The sequence below is a fragment of the Lathyrus oleraceus genome, chromosome 3 (genome assembly GCF_024323335.1).
Source record: "Lathyrus oleraceus cultivar Zhongwan6 chromosome 3, CAAS_Psat_ZW6_1.0, whole genome shotgun sequence".
In the NCBI taxonomy this organism is placed as follows: domain Eukaryota; kingdom Viridiplantae; phylum Streptophyta; class Magnoliopsida; order Fabales; family Fabaceae; genus Lathyrus; species Lathyrus oleraceus.
In genome coordinates, this window is record NC_066581.1 from 477,357,975 (window position 1) to 477,382,208 (window position 24,234).

The 24,234-nt window shown below is 36.6% G+C and overlaps 1 pseudogene; it reads left to right on the forward strand.

Moving 5' to 3' along the window:
• Window positions 1-713: 713 nt before the first annotated feature.
• Window positions 714-19,916, forward strand: LOC127131724 (heat shock 70 kDa protein 18-like; annotated as a pseudogene).
• The last annotated feature ends 4,318 nt before the right edge of the window (window positions 19,917-24,234 follow it).

The window sequence follows — 24,234 nt, forward strand, 5'->3', positions numbered from 1 at the left end:
CTGAAAACATAAATATTTCTAACTGATTACAACAATCAAATTGATGTCATCTCGACCGAACATCATTTCCCTAGCATCCTTATCAGTCTTCATTCGCACCCAACCAAAGATACTGTCAAGTCTCTCAATACTTCTGATTTTTTCCCATCTGGTATTTTCCCATCTAACCATCGAACCAACTCCCTCTTCAGTTGATCGAACATGGTGATGTTCCAAAACAGCATCAACATTTGAGGTTTGTCTCTCGCATAAATCACCTTTCCGTATCGGCGACGAACACCAAACATGATAGTCAAATGATTATATGAGATATGGAACAATTGGTCACACAATGCATCTATTTATAAGACAGAAAATGCATTTTAGGAGGATTCTCCAATTGAATTGGCGACTCCTCTTAAAACTTGAATGAAGGCGCCAATTGGATTGGCTAGGGCAGGTGCCCTAGCCAATCCAATATGCGCCTATGTGTAGGTTTTAAGAGGAGTCGCCAATTCAATTAGAGACTCCTCCTCAAAGTGGGGTATTTTAGGATTTTTTTTTAAACTAGGGGTATTTTGGGAATTTCATTAAAAAACTGGGTTATTTTTGTAAAAAAAACCCTCTATTCCTTCCAAATGAATAACTTCCAAATGAATAATCGAAGTGACTCTTCCTAATTTTGAATCAAAATCTTTTCTACAAATAGTTTGTCTTCATTTACTTGCTAGAGAATGGCGAAGAAATATGAGGGAGTTGCTATAGTAATTGACCTAGGCACGACGTACTAATGTGTTGGAGTGTGGCAAGAATAAAACGACCGTGTTGAAATCATTCACAATGATCAAGGAAACAAAACAACACCTTCTTGTGTTGCTTTTACCAACACCCAAAGATTGATTGGTTGGTGCTGCCAAAAATCAAGCTTCCTCTAACCCAACCAACACTGTCTTTGGTAACTCATTTATTATTTTGTTCCACCATCGTTTAGTTTCTAGTGTTATTAGGTTAAATATATTTCCTATTATTGTCAATTTTTGTCCCTTTTTTACATTATTGTTTGAAAATATATGTCACCACTTTAATTTTTTCAGATGCTAAGAGGTTGATCGGAAGGAAATATAGCGATTTTGTTATTCAAAGTGATATTCTATTATAGACCTTTAAGGTCATTGCCGGGGATGATGACAAACCGATAATCCTAGTGAGCTACAAGGGTAAGGAAAAACACCTTGTTGCTAAGGAAATATCAGCCATGATTCTCACACAGATGCAAGAGATTGTCGGAGCATTTTTGGAGTCTCCTGTTAAGAATGTAGTGATTACCGTACCTGCTTATTTTAATGATTCGCAGCGAAGAGCCACCAAAGACGCAGGTGATATTGCTGGTCTCAATGTTATGAGGATAATCAATGAGCCAACTGCGGCGGCTCTTGCATATGGACTTCAAAAGAGAGCTAATTGTGTTGAAGAGAGAACTATCTTCATCTTTGATCTTGGTGGAGGAACTTTTGACGTGTCTCTCCTTACTATTAGGAATAACGTCTTTGAAGTCAAGGCCACTGTTGGAGATACTCATCTTGGAGGAGAAGACTTTGATGATCGGATATTGAATCACTTTGTGAAGGAGTTTAAGAGGAAGAATAAAGTTGACATTAGTGGGAACTCAAAAGCTCTGAGGAGATTGAGAACTGTCTATGAGAGGGCAAAAAGGACATTGTCATATGATACTGAGGCCACAATTGACATAGATGCTATATATGAGGGAATTGACTTCTGTTCATCAATTACTCGGGCCAAGTTTGAGCAATTAAATATGGACTTGTTTGAAAAGTGTATGCAGAATGTTGAAAACTGTCTTGTTGATTCTAAGATAGACAAGAGTAGTGTTGATGACATTGTTCTGGTTGGTGGCTCTTCTAGGATACCCAAAGGGAAGCAACTATTGCAGGAGTTTTTCAAGGGGAAGGAACTATGCAAGAGCATCAACCCTGATGAGGCTGTTGCTTATGGTGCAGCTGTACAAGCTGCTTTGCTGAGTGAAGGTTTTAAGAATGTTCCAAATTTGATGTTGCAAGATGTTATCCCTCTGTCACTTGGTATCTCAACTTACGGAGATATCATGAGTGTGCTGATTCCTAGGAATACTTCTATTCCTGTCAAAAATACCAAACCTTATGTTACTGGGGTAGATAACCAACACCGCATGTTGATTGAAGTTTATGAAGGTGAGAGAATCAAAGCCAATGAGAATAATTTGCTGGGTTTTTTTAGACTCTCATTTCCTCCTGCTCCTCAAGGCCATATTTCTGTCAATCTATGCTTTGCTATAGATGCTGATTGTAACACCCTTCTACCCCAAACGACATATTTAAATAGATTATCAGAGTACAACATGTAGAAGAGTTTACATTTCTTAAAACATAACACTTATCGCATCACAACATAAATCATATTATTTATTTTATTAAAACTTCGCAGCGGACAACAACATAAATATTATAAAAATGTTTCAACATTATCTCAACAAATTAGTCATCATAAACAACGTAAATAATAATAATAATTTAGCTATCGAATCCCATAATCCCCGGTGTCACATGACCAGAGCATTTGACTCGACTCTGTAGAATAACTCTACACTTATTCTTCGAACCTCAACAATAGCTACTCCACTTTATCTACACATTGCCCATCATAGATGAACATAAACACATGCAGAAGGGGTGAGAATTACATTATTAAATAATAATATAACGACAGAAATATAAACATAAATATATTTCACATATGCCAACACAATTCATCATAATCATCATAATCCATAAACTCATGAACATCAACAACACAACACATCAAATGCAATGCACACACCCATGCATGACTCAACACGACTCGGTATACCCATTTTGTGACCAACTACAGGATCACCACTCCCAGATTCATCACCATAGAATCCGAGTTCCCCGTAAGGAACCAAGCCTCTCAACAAGCCCGGAGTCAACAACATCATTGGAACTCAGTCCGTTCATCACTAGGCATCGGCCTTTCATGAATGCATGCACACCAAGCATGCATCATAATCAACATAGCAACAACAGCATCATATAGTCATGTTATCATCATCATTAACACATTCTATCACAAAGCATATCACATCATGCCACATAATCAAACACAGTATTATCACACTCTACTAATATCTATACCACTCAAAGCAACGGGAAATGATCCCTCGTATACTATGCATCAGCTAAGTTACCTCGCTCAGCCTAAACAACCGAAACTGTACAACAACAGCCCAGGAAAGACCACAAGTCTGCCCATACGCGTATTGCCTATGCTCATACGCGTATTGCCCACGCCTGACCAAATCCATACGCGTATTGGCCACTCCCATACGCGTATGCTACGCGTATCACTTCCCCATACGCGTACCACCAGAGACCATTTCACGTTCAAAATTCCATCTTCCTCCTCCATACGCGTATTGCCTAGTGCCATACGCGTACCAGGCCATCTCATACGCGTATTGCCTAGTGCCATACGCGTATGACCAGAAACCAGATTTCCAGATCTGCAATGTCTCCCTCTGCTACGAGATCTATCCAAATTCATCCCTCCACAGTCCAAATTTCACACAAAATCACTCATATCATCTAATACAATTAGTCTCCTATTCGATTTCACAAATCCTAACATCATTGCATATAATTTCTACGAATTCCTTCGATTAAAATCCCAATTTCGTTCACATAATATTTCACCATTTTCAGCATATTATTATTTAATAAGGTTCAGACCCCTTACCTCTTTGGATTGAAGGAAGCTCTGAGCAATCTTTGGCCTTTTCCTCTTCCTTCTTTTTCTCTTCAGCGTTTCTCCCCTTTCTCTGACTCTGAGGCAACAACACGTGAAAACTCTGAGTTCTCCCTTTGGCCTCTTATCAAATTTCCACTTTTACCCTTCCACTCTTCATATTCCATTTATTTTATTATTTAATTATTATTAAAATAAATAACACTTATAATAATAATAATAATAATAATAATAATTCCCAATATTATTTAAAAATTCCTTTTTACCTTCAAATAATCATATTAAATAATATTTAAATTATTCTAACGATAATCGGGGTGTTACAACTCTCCCCCACTAAAAGAGTTTTCGTCCTCGAAAACATACCTCAAGCAAATAGAGCCGGATACGACTCCTTCATCTGATCTTCACGCTCCCAAGTCAAGCTCTCACCAGCTGGACCTCCCCAAACAACTTTCACTAGAGCAATCTTCTTACCTCTCAGGGTCTTCTCTTCTCGGTCATCTATCCGAATTGGCAACACCTCAACGGTCAAATTATCCCTCACCTGGATATCATCCAACTGAACAACATGCAAAGGATCCGCAATATATTTTCTCAACTGAGATACATGAAACACATCATGTAGATTAGAAAGCGACGGCGGTAGAGCTATCCGATACGCCACTTCCCCAACCCTCTTCAAAATCTGATACGGACCCACAAACCTCGGAGTAAGCTTTTTAGACTTTAAAGCTCTACCCACACCTGTCGTCGGAGTAACTCTCAAGAACACATGATCTCCCTCTTGGAACTCAAGTGCCTTTCTCCTGTTATCATGATAACTCTTCTGACGACTCTGAGAAATCTTCATTTTCTCCTGAATCATCTTAACCCTTTCAGTCGTCTGCTGCACAATCTCAGGTCCGAGTACAACACTCTCACCTGATTCATACCAACACAATGGAGTTCTACACCTCCTACCATACAATGCTTCATATGGAGCCATACCGATACTAGCATGAAAACTATTATTATAAGTAAACTCCACCAACGGCAAATAACTATCCCAAGAACCACTCTGCTCCAACACACAAGCTCTCAACAAATCCTCCAAGGATTGGATGGTTCTTTCGGTCTGACCATCAGTCTGAGGATGATAAGCTGAACTCAACCTCAACTTAGTCCCCAACGCTTTCTGCAAACTTTCCCAAAATCTAGAAGTAAATCTGGGATCTCTATCAGACACAATACTGGATGGAATACCATGCAGCCTCACTATCTCCTCAATATACAACTCTGCCAACTTCTCTAAAGAGTGATTAATCTTCATCGGCAAGAAATGCGCCGACTTAGTCAATCGATCCACAATCACCCAAATAGAATCATTACCTTTCACCGTCCTCGGCAATCCCGTCACAAAATCCATGGAAATGCTATCCCACTTCCATTCAGGAATCTTCAAAGGTTGCATCATACCTGCCGGTTTCTGATGTTCAATCTTTGACTTCTGACAAGTCAAACAGGCATACACAAACTTAGCAACATCTCTTTTCATACCAGCCCACCAAAACAACTTCTTCAAATCTTGATACATTTTAGTTGCACCTGGATGGATACTCAATCCACTCCTATGGCCCTCTTCAAGAATACTCTTTTTCAATTCAGACACCTCAGGAACACAAACTCTACCCTTAAATCGCAGGATGTCATTCCCATCAATCTCAAAATTACCACCATTACCCTGGTTAACCATAGTAATATGATCGACTAGAGCGACATCAACTTGCTGGCCATTCCGAATATCTTCCAGAATTCCACCAGTCAACTTCAGCATACCCAACTTTACACTATTGGCGGAAACTTCACAACCTAAACTCATATCACGGAATTGTTCAATTAACTCAAGCTCCCGAACCATCATCATAGACATATGTAGAGACTTCCTACTTAGCGCATCTGCAACTACATTAGCCTTACCGGGGTGATAACTCAATTCAAAGTCAAAATCCTTCAGTAATTCTAACCACCTTCTCTGCCTCATATTTAACTCTTTCTGATCAAACAGATACTTCAGACTCTTGTGATCACTGAACACTTCGAATCTGGAACCATACAGATAATGCCTCCACATTTTCAACACAAATACAACAGCTGCAAGTTCTAGATCATGCGTAGGGTAATTCCTCTCATGAACTTTCAACTGTCTAGAAGCATAAGCTACAACTTTACCGTTCTGCATCAAGACACCACCAAGACCCATCAAAGAAGCATCACAATAAACAACGAAGGACTCACCAGGATTAGGCAAGATCAACACTGGAGCACTGGTCAACCGCCTCTTCAACTCAACAAAACTCGCTTCACAAGCCGCATCCCACACATACACTTGACCCTTCTTAGTCAACTGCGTCAACGGCAATGCCAACTTAGAGAAGCCCTCAATAAATCTGCGATAATAACCAGCTAACCCCAGAAAACTGCGTATCTCAGTAGCAGACTTTGGAGTCTCCCACTGTAATACAGCAACAACTTTAGCAGGATCAACAGAAATCCCACCACTCGAAATCACATGGCCAAGGAAACTCACTTCCTTCAACCAGAACTCACATTTAGATAACTTTGCATATAATTTCTTTTCTCTTAACACTTGCAAAGCAATTCTCAGATGCCCTGCATGCTCTTCTTCCGTCTTAGAATATATCAATATATCATCTATGAACACCACAACAAAATTATCAAGGTACGGATGAAATATACGATTCATATATTCCATAAACACACCTGGAGCATTAGACACACCGAACGGCATCACAGTGTATTCATAATGACCATACCTCGTACGGAAAGCAGTCTTCGCAATATCATCTGACTTCACTCGGATCTGATGATAACCCGACCGCAAATCAATCTTACTGAAAACATGCGCTCCAACCAACTGGTCCATCAAATCATCAATCCTCGGCAATGGATACCGATTCTTGATAGTCACCTTATTCAACTGCCGATAATCGACACACAACCTCATCGTACCTTCTTTCTTCTTCACTAACAATACTGGTGCACCCCAAGGAGAAACACTTGGACGCACAAACTTCTTCTCAAGCAATTCTTCAAGTTGCTTCTTCAATTCAACTAATTCAGTTGCCGACATTCTATAAGGAGACATCGACACCGGACTCGTACCTGGTACTAAGTCAATGGCAAATTCGACTTCACGTTCTGGAGGTAATTCACTTACATCCTCCGGAAACACATCCTGAAATTCACAGACAACAGGCAAATCTACACTCACCACTTTCTTATTCGCTTGCAGAGACGCAAATAAAGCGAATATCTGCGCTTCATCTTTCACAAATTCCCCCACCTGCCTAGCAGATAGAAATCTTGCCTCTTCATTCTCACCAACTTCAGAAAACCGCACCGTCTTCCTATAGCAGTCGATAAACACGCCATAGAATTCTAGCCAATTCATTCCCAGAATAATATCAATTTGGTGTAAGGGCAAGCACACCAAATCAACCACGAACTCTCTCTCAAGGATCGTCAAACGACAACCTCGACAGACAACAGAAGTCTTCACAGAACCATTAGCAGGAGTATCTATCACCATACTTCCGCCTAGGGACGACATAATCACACCAATCCTGGTCGCACACTCATACGAAATAAACGAATGAGTAGCACCAGTGTCAACAATAGCAAGCAATTCAACATTATTAATCAAGCAAGTACCTTTAATCAGATTATCTTCTTTAGGAGTTTCAGTCCCACTCAGAGCAAACACCCTACCAGTAGTATGAGCTGCAGTAGCCGCCTTCTTCGGTTTCGAGCACTGCGAACTGATATGGCCTTTCTCGCCACAATTAAAACATGTCGGACCAGCATCCTTACATTCCGTAACTCTATGACCAGCCTGACCGCATCGGAAACATCTCAGCACTTTCTTGGTACAGCTATCAGCACGGTGGCCTGGCTCGCCACACTTGAAACATTTACCAGCTATGGAAGATCCTCCCCCACTTGGCTTCTTCTCATCTGCCACTTTCTGCTTACCTTTATCATTTGGAGATGCATAAGGACTACCACGATCCTTATTCTTCTTCTCACTAAGACTCTTGTAATGAGCAGTCCTAGCCTTGCTATCTTCATCAAATATCCTGCACTTATTAACCAGCGTAGGAAACCTACGAATCTCCTGGTAACCAATGCCTTGTTTGATTTCGGGACGCAACCCGTTCTCAAACTTGACACACTTGGATTCCTCAGCATCAGCATTATTATAATGAGGACAATACTGCACCAGCTCCTCAAACTTTGAAGCGTAATCAGCAACAGACAGGTTACCCTGCTTCAGTTCTAGAAATTCCATTTCCTTCTTACATCGCACATCCGCAGGAAAATATTTCTCCAGAAAGGCCGTCTTGAACCTTTCCCAAGTCATATCAGCACCTGGTACTGCAATTCTCTGGCGAGTGTTATCCCACCAGTTTTCAGCCTCTTCAGATAACATATGCGTACCAAACTGCACCTTCTGTGCTTCAGTACACGTCATCACCCGGAAAATCTTCTCAATTTCCTTCAGCCAAATCTGAGCACCATCTGGATCATAGCGCCCTTTGAATGTAGGAGGGTTATTCTTCAGAAACCTTCCCAAATTCCTAAACTCGTCGACTGGCGGATTCTGCTGCGCCTGCATAGCCTGCGCCATAGCAGTCAAAGCCTCAGCAATCGCACGGTCATTTTCTCCAGCCATACTCTGCACAACACAACTACAACCGTTAAATATCGACAGTGTCATTTACACTAATCGACCAACAGGGAAAACCTCACATTATGACTCGACTGGACTGACCAGGCTCTGATACCACTAATGTAACACCCTTCTACCCCAAACGACATATTTAAATAGATTATCAGAGTACAACATGTAGAAGAGTTTACATTTCTTAAAACATAACACTTATCGCATCACAACATAAATCATATTATTTATTTTATTAAAACTTCGCAGCGGACAACAACATAAATATTATAAAAATGTTTCAACATTATCTCAACAAATTAGTCATCATAAACAACGTAAATAATAATAATAATTTAGCTATCGAATCCCATAATCCCCGGTGTCACATGACCAGAGCATTTGACTCGACTCTGTAGAATAACTCTACACTTATTCTTCGAACCTCAACAATAGCTACTCCACTTTATCTGCACATTGCCCATCATAGATGAACATAAACACATGCAGAAGGGGTGAGAATTACATTATTAAATAATAATATAACGACAGAAATATAAACATAAATATATTTCACATATGCCAACACAATTCATCATAATCATCATAATCCATAAACTCATGAACATCAACAACACAACACATCAAATGCAATGCACACACCCATGCATGACTCAACACGACTCGGTATACCCATTTTGTGACCAACTACAGGATCACCACTCCCAGATTCATCACCATAGAATCCGAGTTCCCCGTAAGGAACCAAGCCTCTCAACAAGCCCGGAGTCAACAACATCATTGGAACTCAGTCCGTTCATCACTAGGCATCGGCCTTTCATGAATGCATGCACACCAAGCATGCATCATAATCAACATAGCAACAACAACATCATATAGTCATGTTATCATCATCATTAACACATTCTATCACAAAGCATATCACATCATGCCACATAATCAAACACAGTATTATCACACTCTACTAATATCTATACCACTCAAAGCAACGGGAAATGATCCCTCGTATACTATGCATCAGCTAAGTTACCTCGCTCAGCCTAAACAACCGAAACTGTACAACAACAGCCCAGGAAAGACCACAAGTCTGCCCATACGCGTATTGCCTATGCTCATACGCGTATTGCCCACGCCTGACCAAATCCATACGCGTATTGGCCACTCCCATACGCGTATGCTACGCGTATCACTTCCCCATACGCGTACCACCAGAGACCATTTCACGTTCAAAATTCCATCTTCCTCCTCCATACGCGTATTGCCTAGTGCCATACGCGTACCAGGCCATCTCATACGCGTATTGCCTAGTGCCATACGCGTATGACCAGAAACCAGATTTCCAGATCTGCAATGTCTCCCTCTGCTACGAGATCTATCCAAATTCATCCCTCCACAGTCCAAATTTCACACAAAATCACTCATATCATCTAATACAATTAGTCTCCTATTCGATTTCACAAATCCTAACATCATTGCATATAATTTCTACGAATTCCTTCGATTAAAATCCCAATTTCGTTCACATAATATTTCACCATTTTCAGCATATTATTATTTAATAAGGTTCAGACCCCTTACCTCTTTGGATTGAAGGAAGCTCTGAGCAATCTTTGGCCTTTTCCTCTTCCTTCTTTTTCTCTTCAGCGTTTCTCCCCTTTCTCTGACTCTGAGGCAACAACACGTGAAAACTCTGAGTTCTCCCTTTGGCCTCTTATCAAATTTCCACTTTTACCCTTCCACTCTTCATATTCCATTTATTTTATTATTTAATTATTATTAAAATAAATAACACTTATAATAATAATAATAATAATAATTCCCAATATTATTTAAAAATTCCTTTTTACCTTCAAATAATCATATTAAATAATATTTAAATTATTCTAACGATAATCGGGGTGTTACACTGATGGTATGTTAAACGTGTCGGCAGAGGAAGAAACAAGTGGTAATAAGAAAGATATTACAATAACTAATGAAAATGGAAGACTATCAAGGGAAGAAATTGAGAGAATGATTCAAGAGGCTGAATTTTTTAAGGCTCAAGACATGCTGTTCAAAAAGAAAGCTAAAGCAATAAATGCTTTGGACGATTATCTCTACTCCGTGAGGAGAGTAATGAAGGATGATTGTGTAAGTTCCAAGTGAAGGAGAATTGCCATCCAAGGCGCAGCGGAATTTAAATTTTTCTCCATTTAGTGATCCTTACGAATGGGCATGAATCAGTGATAGAATCGTTACCTCTTGTGGAGATTCAAACCTTTGGTGCAGATCTCTAATAACGATCAAAAACTTTGATACAGATCCATGGAACGATCACGAACGTTGAACGATGACAACGTCTTTACTCAGTCCACACGAACGAATTCCTTCAATCGCAGTGCTAGCTGTTATGAATGAAGGCTTTGAGTGAGAGAAAGAGAGATACGAAATTCCAACTCTTCAGTTGTGTTGTATTCCCATACAATGCTTCTGCACAAGAGTTCTATTTATAGAACCCCTTGTGTGGGCTTCAAGCCAAAAAGCCCACTTAAGTGTATTCTGGCCCATATCTCATAATATGCCAAAATCACTTAAGTATTTGGTACCTTACCATACTTCGTATTCTACTTAAGTACACCGTACCTTACGATGTTCCTTAGTTGCTCTATCTCTCATCAATCCGTCCTTTGTGTGTGACCCTGTAGGTTTTCGCGACGTTGGCAATTATATTAAATCACGTATTTAACATAATAAACAGTGAGCGGTATCTAGCAACACATCACTGCTACCTAAGACACGAAAATGTCATGTGATCTGACAAAACCTCCTGTGATAATAATTATGTGTATAATTACCCCTTTGCCCTTATGTCTATATTGAACACAAGGTATAGACCGTGTCATCCTTGTCCAGTTCAATATTGGGCCCATAGACATTTTATCCTGTTACGCAGGATGGGCAAATTCCATCTAGGACACTCATGTTCCTCAGCATGCTTTGTGGAGTACCCATCAACTGTCTTTATGGTTATCCAGTTACGGACAATGTTGGATCAGCAATAAAGCACTCGACTCTACATCTAGGATCCATAGTGGTTTCAGGTCGAAGAGTGGTATACACTATTATCACCATGAGAATAACTTATGACACTTTGCATAACTTTCTATATAGTATTCTCATAGCGGGTCAATCCGGTATAAATATTACTCCTAATATTCATACCTATGTTTAAGACTTGATAACTCTTTATCCATGATCCATGAGATGTGATCATCAGTCTACAAACATAATAGTCTTAATGCTTTAATGTTATCCCACTTCACACTAAAGCTCGACTACAGATACTTTAAGAATAATGTCCTTATGTTTAATACGCTCTCATGATTAAGTCACACTTAATACATTAAACGGACTATCTATTCCAGGGACTTTATTAATCAACCATAATAAAGAAAATGCCTTTTATTATTAATAAATAATTAGATACAAGTACCAAAAGTATTGGCCTCTAGGGCTTACACCAACAATCTCCCACTAGCACTAGAGCCAATCAGGCATACCCCGTATGCCCATTGATCTAGTATGGCCATCATGCTTCTGCTGCGCAAGAGGCTTTGTTAGTGGGTCAACTATATTGTCAAGTGTAGGTACTTTACATATTTTCACATCTCGTCTATCTATTATCTCTCGAATGAGATGATAACGCCTAAGTATGTGTTTGGATCGTTGGTGAGATCTAGGCTCCTTAGCTTATGCGATAGCACCATTGTTATCACAATAGAGGCCAATGGGATACACAATGCTAGGGACTGTGCCAAGTTCACTAATGAACTTCCTGATCCAAACAACTTCCTTTGCTGCACTTGAGACAGCAATATACTCGGCCTCAGCAATATACTTGAAAGCATATGTTGAGAAGCAATATAAGTCGAATTTTGATTAATTAGAATCTTATGACTCTGAATATGTTCATCAGCCTCTTAAGGTTCAGACTCTGATCATGTGTTCAAACCTCTGGTGACAAATCATACTTTGAAGGCCTGAAGAGCATAAATCCGTACATTATACCAAAGTAGGCTAGTCTTGTCAAAGCCCCAAAATTCTGGATAGAGTCGACTTGGGTTTCATTTTGAAAGGATCAAGGAATGACGATGTGACCACTTCAGTTTGTTCTACCTTCTGGTAGATACCTAGTACTGCGAAATGTGTTGTGAATAATTCCATTATTTAGTGGACAATGCTTCTAACTAGATGCATTCTCCAAGTCTCTCTTGGCATGCTTCTTCACTAAGTTTGCTCTTATGTTCAAACCCTCTAACGAATCGTTATCCATCTCTATAAAATGAAGCTGAAGATTTGAAGGAAGTCGTACAACAACAACATAATACAATATCTTGAGCATAACTCTGAGCTTTCAATTATAACTGTTATTTCATATGATCTTAAGCTTTCTTATCTTTGTATATTTTAGAAATCTCAAGAGGTTAAAAACATTTATGATTGTTGCAAAACTATTATACTTCTGATTGTGTATCTAAGTATAATGGTTACCATTTCTACTAAATTATTTGTTTAGAGTAAATGAAGTCTCTTACCTGCGTGCTTGAGCAAGGAAGTCTCTTGTCTATGTACTTGAGTAATGAAGTTTCTTTCTAGGTTGATTAAGCAGAAGTCTCTTTCTAGGTTGATTGAGCAAGTGAAGTATCTTGTATATGTACTTGAGTCGTGAAGTATCTTTCTATGCTGATTGAGCAGAAGTCTCTTGTAAGGTTGCTTGAGTAGAAGTTTCTTTCTAGGTTGATTGAGCAAGTGAAGTATCTTGCAATGCTTGACAAAAGTGTAATTTGTTGATTATAGTGAAAATATCTTGTTTAGGCAATGGGACTTCACTACTCTTAGTTGAGGAGAGGAATCAGGATAAACTTTGTGTCTTACTTGCTTTTATTTCTTATCATTATTATTTTCGTTGCAACTACCATTTTCGATATAAGACTCTGAACATTATTCAGAATATGAAGTTGTTATATCAGAGGCGAAAATATTTTTGGCATACACAATTCAACCCCCCTCCCCATTATTGTGTATTTTTCTTACCTTCAATTGACATCAGAGCATATTCTATACTGAACACTTAACTGTGGTACATAAAAGACTTGAGAAAAAAAATACTATTTCCGTCATGGTTGATAATTCTAAAGTAACTAGCCCTGTTGGAGGTTCTCCTCGTGGTAATAATATACATGATCAAAGTACATCTGGTTAAAATAACTATACTATTAGACCACCAACATTCAGTGGTGACTGTACTTAATTTGAATGGTGGAAGAGCAAGATGTACACTCACATCATTAGGTTGGATGATGAGTTCACAAAATGTAATTTTTCGTAAGTGCTTATAGTAGAGTTTTCGTTGAGTTCACAAAATGTAGTTTTTTTAGAAACTTTTATTCATTGCAAAGTAAATCGAAAATTAATTTGGATGCACTTATTATTTATGTTGGCTGTCTTTTTAATAAAAAAAATATTTTGTAGATATATATTTCAAAGTAAATATTAATATTTCATTGTAATTTAAAACAATTTATAATTTATGATAAATTTCTTTTATACAAAATGATATATCATTTAAGACAGGGATAATATTATTAAACTTCTTTTTTGTGAAATGATTTGTTAAATTATTGATCGCTCATCTTCGTAGACTATAGTGTTAAATTTCATAACACTATTTAGGTTATTTTTTCTTCTTCTTTTCTTTTTCCTTTTCTATTTCTTTAGTTTTAGTTTTTTTAGTAGATTAGGTTTTTGTCCTTCCATGTTTTTTTTAATAAATAAATATAATAATTGAAAAGAGTCCTTGAATTTAGGAATAGTTTTTTAAGGTTTTGTTTATAAAATGAAATAATAATAAGTGTTCCGATTAAAGAATTCGAGGAGAAAAAATCCACACGTCAATTTATACCCAATAATCGTAATTAAAAGTTTTTTTTTCACAATTATGTGGGGATGGTGGTACATGTTTGTGATCAAATTTTATGTATCTTCTTGTTGATCCAAATTTTGACCCTAAGAATAGATATGATTATGAAGTGATGTTCACTCCATCTAGCTTCATCTTCTCTCTCTCTCTCTATATATATATATATATATATATATATTCTTCCCCTTCTCCTCGCTCTTTTATCATTTCCTTTTTATTCCTTTTTCTTTTATTATTTCTTTCTCTTCACTTCTACTTCTTTTTTGATTTGATTTTTTAAATATCGGTGGATTTACACCAAAATGTACTATTAACCCTTTTATTCTTGCTAGGGCCTAAACTACTACCATCACTTTGAAAAAGATTTTTTAAGGTTAGGTTTCATTACTAAATACACATCATTATTTATAAGTCCTACATTCATGATGAAATTTTATTCAAATTGCTTTAAACACTCCAAAAGCAATTAAAATGTCAATTCTATAGAAAGAGGTAATATATGTTCTTTAATAATAAAATTTAGAGCTCAAATAAGAAATTATTCAAGAAAAAAATATAGGATGTTACATCCTTCCATGCTTGAATAAGTTTTCCCTCAAAATTAAAGAAGTATAAATTTCAAGGGAAAATTTAAATTTTAAAAATCGATTACCAATCACACAATCCCTACAAAATTAATCCATCAATACACATCGTATAAATAAAAACACTCCTTAACCATCCACCACCATTGAGAATTATATTAAGTGCATATTCAAGTTCACCTCTCGCACCTACTCAGTAACATTTGGTGGCATAGTCTTTCATAAGAGATTACACAAGCACTTGATACATTGAATCACTAAAAACTAAAACTAAGCATATGTTGTAGGTAACGTTACTAGATTTTGATAAATATGTAATCCCTTGTATCGAAGTTGAAATATCGTATTATAGTTTATGTCAATCAGAGTCTGTATTTACTGCATTGAGCAAAAAGTCAAATATAGTTTGTACAATGATGCATTCGAAACATGTAGCTGTCGAAGGAGTAGACAAAGTCGAAATAGACTGACCTAACTTAGTTTAATTGAGCTAGTTATTTTTGTGATTATTTAGAGTGCAAGTATTCTCATATATAAATAGAGATGAGCTATATTTCATTTGTATGTGAGAATAAGAAGTTTTGTAAGAGCTCTGTGTAGTTTCAGAAATCACAATTGTGATTAACACACATTGTAGCAAACACTCAGAGTGTAGTTTGCACAACAATACACTCTCCTTCCTCCATAATTTCTTTTCTTTCATTTTCAATTATGTTGTTTTCTTATTTCAATTCTATGTGTAGTGTAGAATCATCTTGCAACCAAGGAGTGATTTTTTCACTTGAATAAAGGGTAAAGAACAACATGCATGATCAATCAGAAAGATTGATTCTTGTTCATCGAGACTGATTCGGTTAACTTCAAGATTGAATTTTTCCCAATATCTGGTATATAGAGCATTGGATGTATGATCTTTGAGACGATTTAATCACGATGAATCATCCGAACAAACATTTTTCAGAAAATCTTCCAATCTTGAATAGTAAGAATTATGAAAAATGGTGTAATCAGATGAAGATTGTTTTCTCTTATCAAGATATTTGGGATCTTATGAATAATTGAGTAACACCAAATAGAGAGAATGTTACGGATGAACATAAAAATTTGAAGAAGAAGGATTATAAGGCTCTCTTTTTAATACATCAATGTGGTAATCCAGACAACTTTGAGAAAGTTGGTTATGTAGATTCAACAAAGGTAGCAAGGGATATCTTGGAAAAATAATTTAGAGGCGTTGAGAAAGTGAAGGAGGTGAGGTTACAAACTCACAAAAGAATGTATGAATTGTTTCAGAAGGAAGACAATGAAAATGTGACTAATTTCTTCACCAGAGTAACAAGATTAGTGAATTAAATCAAAACGTGTGGAGAAATGTTGACATCAAAATCTATAATGTCAAATATTTTGAGATCGTTACATCCAAAGTTAGATCATGTGGTAGTAGCCATAAAAGAATCAAAGGATTTGTCAAGTATGATAAAACAAGAGATTCGAGGGACGCTTGAATGTCACGAAGAAAGAATGGCTGAAAGAACTGCAAGTAAGTCAAAGACTATCGTGGCTTTACAGGCTCAGTCGACTAAAGAAAAGAAAGGCAAAGGAAAATAGAATGTAGGAAAAGACAGAAGAAACCATCAAGAAGGTAGTTCATCAAATCAGAAACAATCTTCTAACCAAGGCAACCACATAGGTGGTGGTACATGTAGAGGAATAAGTGATGGAAGAAAACCTGATAAAAGTCATATTTAGTACTACAATTATCAAAAGTATGGTCATTATGCAAATCAATATCGAGGAGGAAAGAGAGATCAAGAAAGTGATGCAAAGCTTACAAAATAAGATGAAGTGATTCTAATGGTCACCACAAATGAAGAAGAAATATTAGAAGATCAATGGTATCTCGACTCAGGTTGTTCATCACACATGAGTGGAAGAAAAAGATTGGTTCATCAACAACAGTCCCTCATTGAAGAACAAGGTAAAATTTACAAATGACAACACCCCATCTTCTGAAGCTATTGGTGATGTTCTGATCAGGAGAAAGGATGGTAAATGATCAATAATTTCCAATGTGTTGTACATACCTGGCATGAAGAGTAATTTGGTAAGTATAGACCAGCTGATCGAGAGGAATAAAAAAGTATTTATCAAAGATAGAATGATGAGAGTAATCGACTCAAGTAACAGGTTAATCTTGAAGGCTCTTATGTCTCAGAATAGAATCTTCAGGTGAACTTGATATGTTGGAACACAAGTGCCTAGCGACTGCAACCAACATAGATGAATGGTTATGACATTACATACTCGGTCACTTAAATTTCAATGAAATTAGTAATCTGAATAGAAAGAATATGGTTTCATGCCTACCGGAAATCCATATTCTAGAAGAAGTATGTGAAGAATGTGTTCAAGCAAAACAACACAAGAATAGCTTCAACAATGATGCAAGAAGCAAGTCGAAAGTGACTCATAAGATAATCTACTCAGATTGTTGGAACAAGATTGTTCATATTCTTGTTTTGATGATAACAAAGTACTTAAAGAAAAAATGGATAAACTAACATATGTTCAAGTGTTCGGAATAATAAGCATGGAATTAATCCTGATTAAAAGCATATATGAAGAAGCAATATAAGTCTGATTTTGGTTAATCAGAAATCGATGACTCTGAATATGATAATCAGCCTCTTAAGGTTCAGGCAAAGGTCATGTGTTCCAACCTCTGGTGACAGCTCATACTATGAAGGCTTGAAGAGCCTCTGATCTGTACATTGTACCAAAGCAGCCTAGTCTTGTCAGAGCCCCGGAATTCTGGATAGAGTCAACTAGGATTTCATTTTGAAAGGATCAAGGAATGGTGATGTGACCACTTTAGTTTGTTCTACCTTTTGGTAGATACCTAGTACTTTGAAAGGTGTTGTGAATAATTCCATCATTTAATGGATAATGCTTCTAACAAGATGCATTCTCCAACGTCTCTCTTGGCATGCTTCTTCACTAATTTTTCTCTTATGTTCAAACCTTCCAACAAATCCTTCTCCACTTCTATAAAAGGACGCCAGAGATTTGAAGGAAGTTGTACAACAACACAAAATACAATATCTTGACCATAAATCTGAGCTTTCATTTCTAACTGTTATTTCATAATCTTAAGCTTTCTTATCTTTGTATATCTTAGAAATCTCAAGAGGTTAAAAACCTTTGTGGTTGTTGCAAAACTATTATACTTCTGATTGTGTATCTAAGTATAGTGCTTACCATTTTTACTAACCTATTTATTTTAAATAAATGAAGTCTTTTACCTGCGTGCTTGAGCAAGGAAGTCTATTGTCTGTGTACTTGAATAGTGAAATCTCTTTCTAGGTTGATTAAGTAGAAGTATCTTGTTTGTGTACTTGAGTAGTGAAGTCTCTTTCTAGGTTGGTTAAGCAGAAGTCTCTTTCTTGGGTGATTAAGCAAGTTAAGTCTCTTGTATATGTACTTGAGTCGTGAAGTCTTTTTCTATGTTGATTGAGAAGAAGTCTCTTGCAAGGTTGCTTGAGTAGAAGTCTCTTTCTAGGTTGATGGAGCAAGTGAAGTATCTTGCAAGTGTGCTTGAGAAAAGTGTAATCAGTTGATTATAGTGAAAAGCTCTTGTTGAGGCAATGGGAATTCACTACTCATAATCGAGGAGAGGAATCAGGATAAATTTTGTGTGTTGCTTGCTTTTACTTCTGATCATTATTATTTCTGTTGCTGCTACCATTTTTGATATTAGACTTTGAACGTTGTTCAGACCCTGAAGTTGTTATATCATAAGCGAAAATATTTTTGGCTACACAATTCAACCCTCCCCTTTCATTATTGTGTATTTTTCTTACCTTCAGTTAAGCACAATCTATACTAAGCACTTAATTATGGTACATAAAGGATCTTGAGAAAAATACTATTTCCATCATGGTTAATAGTTCTGGAGTAATTAGCCATGTTGGAGGTTCTCCTCGTGGTAATAATAACCATGATCAAAGTACATATGGTCAAAAAAACTATATTACTAGACCACCAACATGCAGTGGTGACTCTTCTGAATTTGAATGGTGGAAAAGCAAGATGTACATTCATATCATTAGTTTGGATGATGAGTTTTGGGATATCTTGGAAGATGGCATTGACTTTCATGTCAATGGTGTTGGAATGGTTTCTGAAAGAAAGTGTCTCACTCCTGATCATAAAAAGATTTATATAAAACATCAGAGTGAGAGGCATTCTTATTGATGCATTTCCTCATTCTGAGTAAATAAAGATTATTGATAAGTCTATTACTCATACTATCTTTAATTCTTTATGTGCTACCTATAAAGGTAATCAACAGTTCAAAAAGCTAAAGAAAATCTTATGGTTCAACAATATGATCTATTCATAGTGAAAAATGATGAGAACATTGAATATATGTTCTCAAGATTTCAAGTTCTTGTGTCTGGGCTTCAGGTTCCGAGTCAAGATCTATACCACTATGGATCATGTCAAGAAGATTCTTAGGAATCTTCCTACCAAATACAGACCCAAAGTAACTTCTATTCAAGAAGATAACGATTTAAACTCTTTAAGTATTGAAGGTCTTGTTAGCAATAACCAAAGTCACAAAATGGATTTAAATGGGGATGAGCATGAAAAGGAAGTTAAAACGGTGGCTTTAAAATCTGTTGGGAGATCTAAGAAATCCTCTCAAACTAAAATGTTTAAAGAAGCCACTCATGATGAAGCTTCTGATGAAGAATCTAATGATGATGAATTAGCCTTTATCATCAAAATATTTCAACACTTGACCAGGAAGAAGAACATATTTTAATGTTAATGGACAACAAATCTGGAATGAGTATAAACCTTACTATAAGGATAATGCACAAAGCAAGAGGAAGTCCTATAAAAATAACCTTAGAGGACCCATAAAAGTATGGGTATCAAAGAATGAGATTATTTTTGTTGTAGATATGCTTAAAGGAAATAACAAAGCAACCACTGCTCCAAGATAATGGTTGCTTACAACCTTCAACAAGAAGATGACCTACATCCCAAATCATAACTCTAAAGGAGGAAGGAGATGTGGAATCTAGAAGAAAATAGTAAGACAAGATCACTGGTACTGGGAAGACTGAAAGTCTCCTATGATGAACATGTCATTCATACTTATGGCTATGTCTTTAAAGTTTGTCCATTTATTTTAAGAAGTCTTAAGAGACTTCTGGTAGTGTTCAAAAGAGCATTTTTGGAACTATATTTTTCCTCTTGGAAAATCATAAAAGCTTATACTACAAAGAGAGGTATGATTATGTTTTTATGCAACAGTCCCTGGTCCTATATTTTTTGTCAGAAAAACTTCATATTTATGAAAGAAGAGTTACAATTTACTGTGATAATTCTACTTCCATCAGTTGGTAAAGAATCTTTCTCTACATCAGAATCTAATGATGTTCATAAGCTACCTTGATTATAAGCTTCTTATCAGCTTCTGATGAATAAATAGCCTTGGAAGCATTACAACCTCTGATACTATGAATAAGACAAACTACCTCTGATGTGCACAAATATGAACGCTTAGTGGTAACTACCTCTTGTTAGAACAAGATTTGGTTCTGCATCTATACCTTGAGTTTTGATGATAACAATGTTGTATTTGTGTGAGAAACTTTTTGATACCTTAATGGTTTGTTATTATGTAGCTTTAACATCCAGTTCTAATTCTGAGTATATAACATAAAACTTCATCAGTTTCTGAATAATGAGTTCCAAATCTGCTTTTACATCAGTTATTAGAAGTTCTGAAAGACGTTCAATGTTGATGTTGGAATGATCTTTCTGCTTTTGTGTTGATTCACCCCTGAGAGGCTTATGAGGAAATGTGATGTTGCTGCAGCAACGTTCTCTCAGTTCATGCTTTTGGACGCGACGCTGATCACCAAACTTCTGAAGAATGGCAAGCTTCTAAAGTTGTGTTACGTAGCTGAAGATTCTGAAGATCTCAAGCTAGACGATTGAGGTTATCAACATTCTGACTGTAGATTCTAAAGACTTTGAAGATTCTAAAGATATTGAAGATCTCAAGCCAGACTACTGACGCTATCAAGGTTCTGACCAAAGATTCTGAAGTTTCTGAATCCATCTCTATGTTTCTTCATCTCATGATTCATCATTTTTTATCAGAAGCCAATGAACTTGAATATAAGATCAAATGGGTACGTGATCAAATAGTACATAGTACAATATGCAATATCACTCCTTTCACCATCCAACAATTGACAACCTCTCTATGAGCTTTCCCCGTTTTACCCTCCAACTGTCTTCTTCTTATGCTATATAAGTGAAACTTAGAGACTTGAAGAAAATATCGATGCTACAAACATATTGACAAGTATGTTTCTTTGTGAAAAGCTATCAACTTTTGTACACATATTTTATTTAATTAATTGTTTATCATTTGTGTAAAATTTGCTTGTATAGAAGCAACTTGTAACACACAAATATTATTCAAACTGTTTGTTTGATTCCTTAAGGAGACTAGGGTACAGTCGGATCCTTGAGAAGACAAAGAAGTTTATTCTTTGTGAGTCCTTAAGGAAACTAGGGTATAGTCGGATCCTTGAGAAGACAAAGAAGGTTATTTTTTGTGATTATTTTAATCTGTTGATTATAATGGATTAAGTCCTTATGTATAAGGTAAAATCACCTTGGCGGGTGGACTGGAGTAGCTTTGAGTTTCAAGCGAACTAGGATAAAAAGACTTTTGTTTTTATCTCTTTGTTATTAACTCGTTAGTGGTGTTCTTGAGTTGGTAAAAAGATTTTGAGTTGGTAAAAAGATTTTGTTTGTAGAACCCAATTCAAACGCCCCTTTCTTGTTTTTTTCACACCTTCAATTGGTATCCGAGCTCCGGTTCTGATTGTGATAAAAGTTTTATCAAGACTTCACTGCGTTCAATACTGATCCAGTTTGTGTGATAAACAATGGTCGTTGCTAACATGGTTAACAATAATTAAAGAGATCAATACAACGCTAAACCACCAATCCTTGATGGTGATAAATTTGATTATTGGAAAGATAGAATAGAAAGTCTTTCTTCTTGGTTACGATGTTGATCTTTGGGATCTTGTAGTCGATGGCTACGTTTACCCAATTAATGTTGAAGGAAATAATATAACAAGAAGTGTTATGACGGATCAACAGAAGAAAGATTTCAAAAATAATCATAAGGCCAAAACTATATTTCTAAATGCTATCTCTTATGCTGAGTATGAGAAGATAACAAACAGAGATTCTTCCAAATTTATTTTCGACTCGCTGAGGATGACTCATGAGAGGAATGCTCAAGTAAAGGAGACAAAGGCCTTGGCCTTAATCCAGAAGTACGAGGCATTCAAAATGGAAGATGACGAAACAGTTGAGACTATATTCTCAAGGTTTTAGATACTTGTAAAGTTCTAGACAAAAGATACTCTACAGCTGACCATGTCAATAACATTATCATAAGTCTTCCTAAAAAATGGAGACTTATGGGTACTGATTTGAAGTCGACAAAGGATCTCAACAATATTAGTCTTGAAGAACTTATTAGTTCTTCAAGAATCCACGAGATTGAACTCAAGGAAGATGAACCTCAGAAGCGAGGTAAATTTGTTACCTTAAAGTCTAAGCCTGAGAAGATAGAAGCTTATAAAGTTGAGGAAGAATCATAAGGATCTGACGAAGACTCAGAAGATGATGATGAGTTCTCTATAATTTCAAAGAGAGTCAACAGACTCTGGAATCATAGGTACAATGGTCAAGGGAAGTTCAGAGGAGCCAGAAGGACTAATGGTCATTTTGATTCTTCGTCTGGACAGAAGAAGCAAGGTTCTGGAAAAGAAGTTATCTGCTTTGAGTGCAAGGAGTCAGACCACTACAAAAATGATTGTCCTAAGTTGAAAAAGGACAAAATGCCTAAGAAGAATTTTTATAAAGGTAAGAAGGGGTTGATGACTGCATGGGATGACTCAGAATTCAAAAAAGAAGATTCTGACGAAGAAAAAGCCAGCGTTGCATTGATGGAAACTACAGATGATTCTGAAGGTTCTGAAGAACCAGAAGATAAGGTATTATCATAATCTGGATCTGACTCTGATTTTGAAGAGGTGTTTTCTAACCTATCTCATTCTGATCTTGAGTCATGTCTCTCTGAAATGCCAGAAAAGTACCAGAGTCTTTAGAGTAAATACAAGGACCTTAAACAAGTCCAAGTAGTTGATTCTGAAACTCGCAGTAAGCTTGAGAAATATATTTCCTCTCTAAATGAAAAAGTATTTTCTTTAGAAAGTAACAACTATGCTTTGAAAAGAAAAATTTCAAAACTAGAGGAGGAAATAATATCAGAAGCTTCTGGTACTGATTGCATCATTAGATATGACATAGTATTCCAGTACTTTCTAGCTAAAAGCATAGATAGAAGTTATGTGGCTTCTCTGATCTATGGAGTTAACAGAAATGGAAAGAAATGTCTAGATTATACAGAAACTATAAAACCTGACGAAAGTCATAAGGTAAAACCAAAACCTCTCTATGTGCATTTCGTGCCTGTTAGCACTGAGATTGATATTTCTGCACAAACACAGAAACATACAAAGGGTAAGAACTCAGTTCTGAAACCTAAGTATCATGCAAACATTCCCCATGCTTATCCTTCTTCTAAAAGACCCAAAGTTGTAAGAAACTTTGGGAAAACTAACAAGATATGACCCAAAAAGTGGGTTCCTAAGGATAAAATAATTTATATCGCAAACATCCTTAGCAGCTCAGCTGAAACACCAGTCACGGTAGCTAGACAATGGATGCTCGCGACATATGATGGGAAGAAGGTCTATGTTCCAAGATTTGGAACTTAAGCCTAGAGGCTTCATTTGTTTTAGATGAAATCATAAAGGAAAGATCATTGGCTCTGGATCTATTTGTAACAAATACTAATTCTAGAGAAAAAGACTTAGAAGGAGAAGTTAAAAAATTTGAAGCAAATGACTCAGATATGACTCAACCAGAAGTTGTCATTGATCCAACTCATCAAAAGAATAGTAGATCAAGAACTTATCATTCTGAAGAACTGATTCTCGGAAATAAAAATGCTCCAGTCAGAATAATATCTT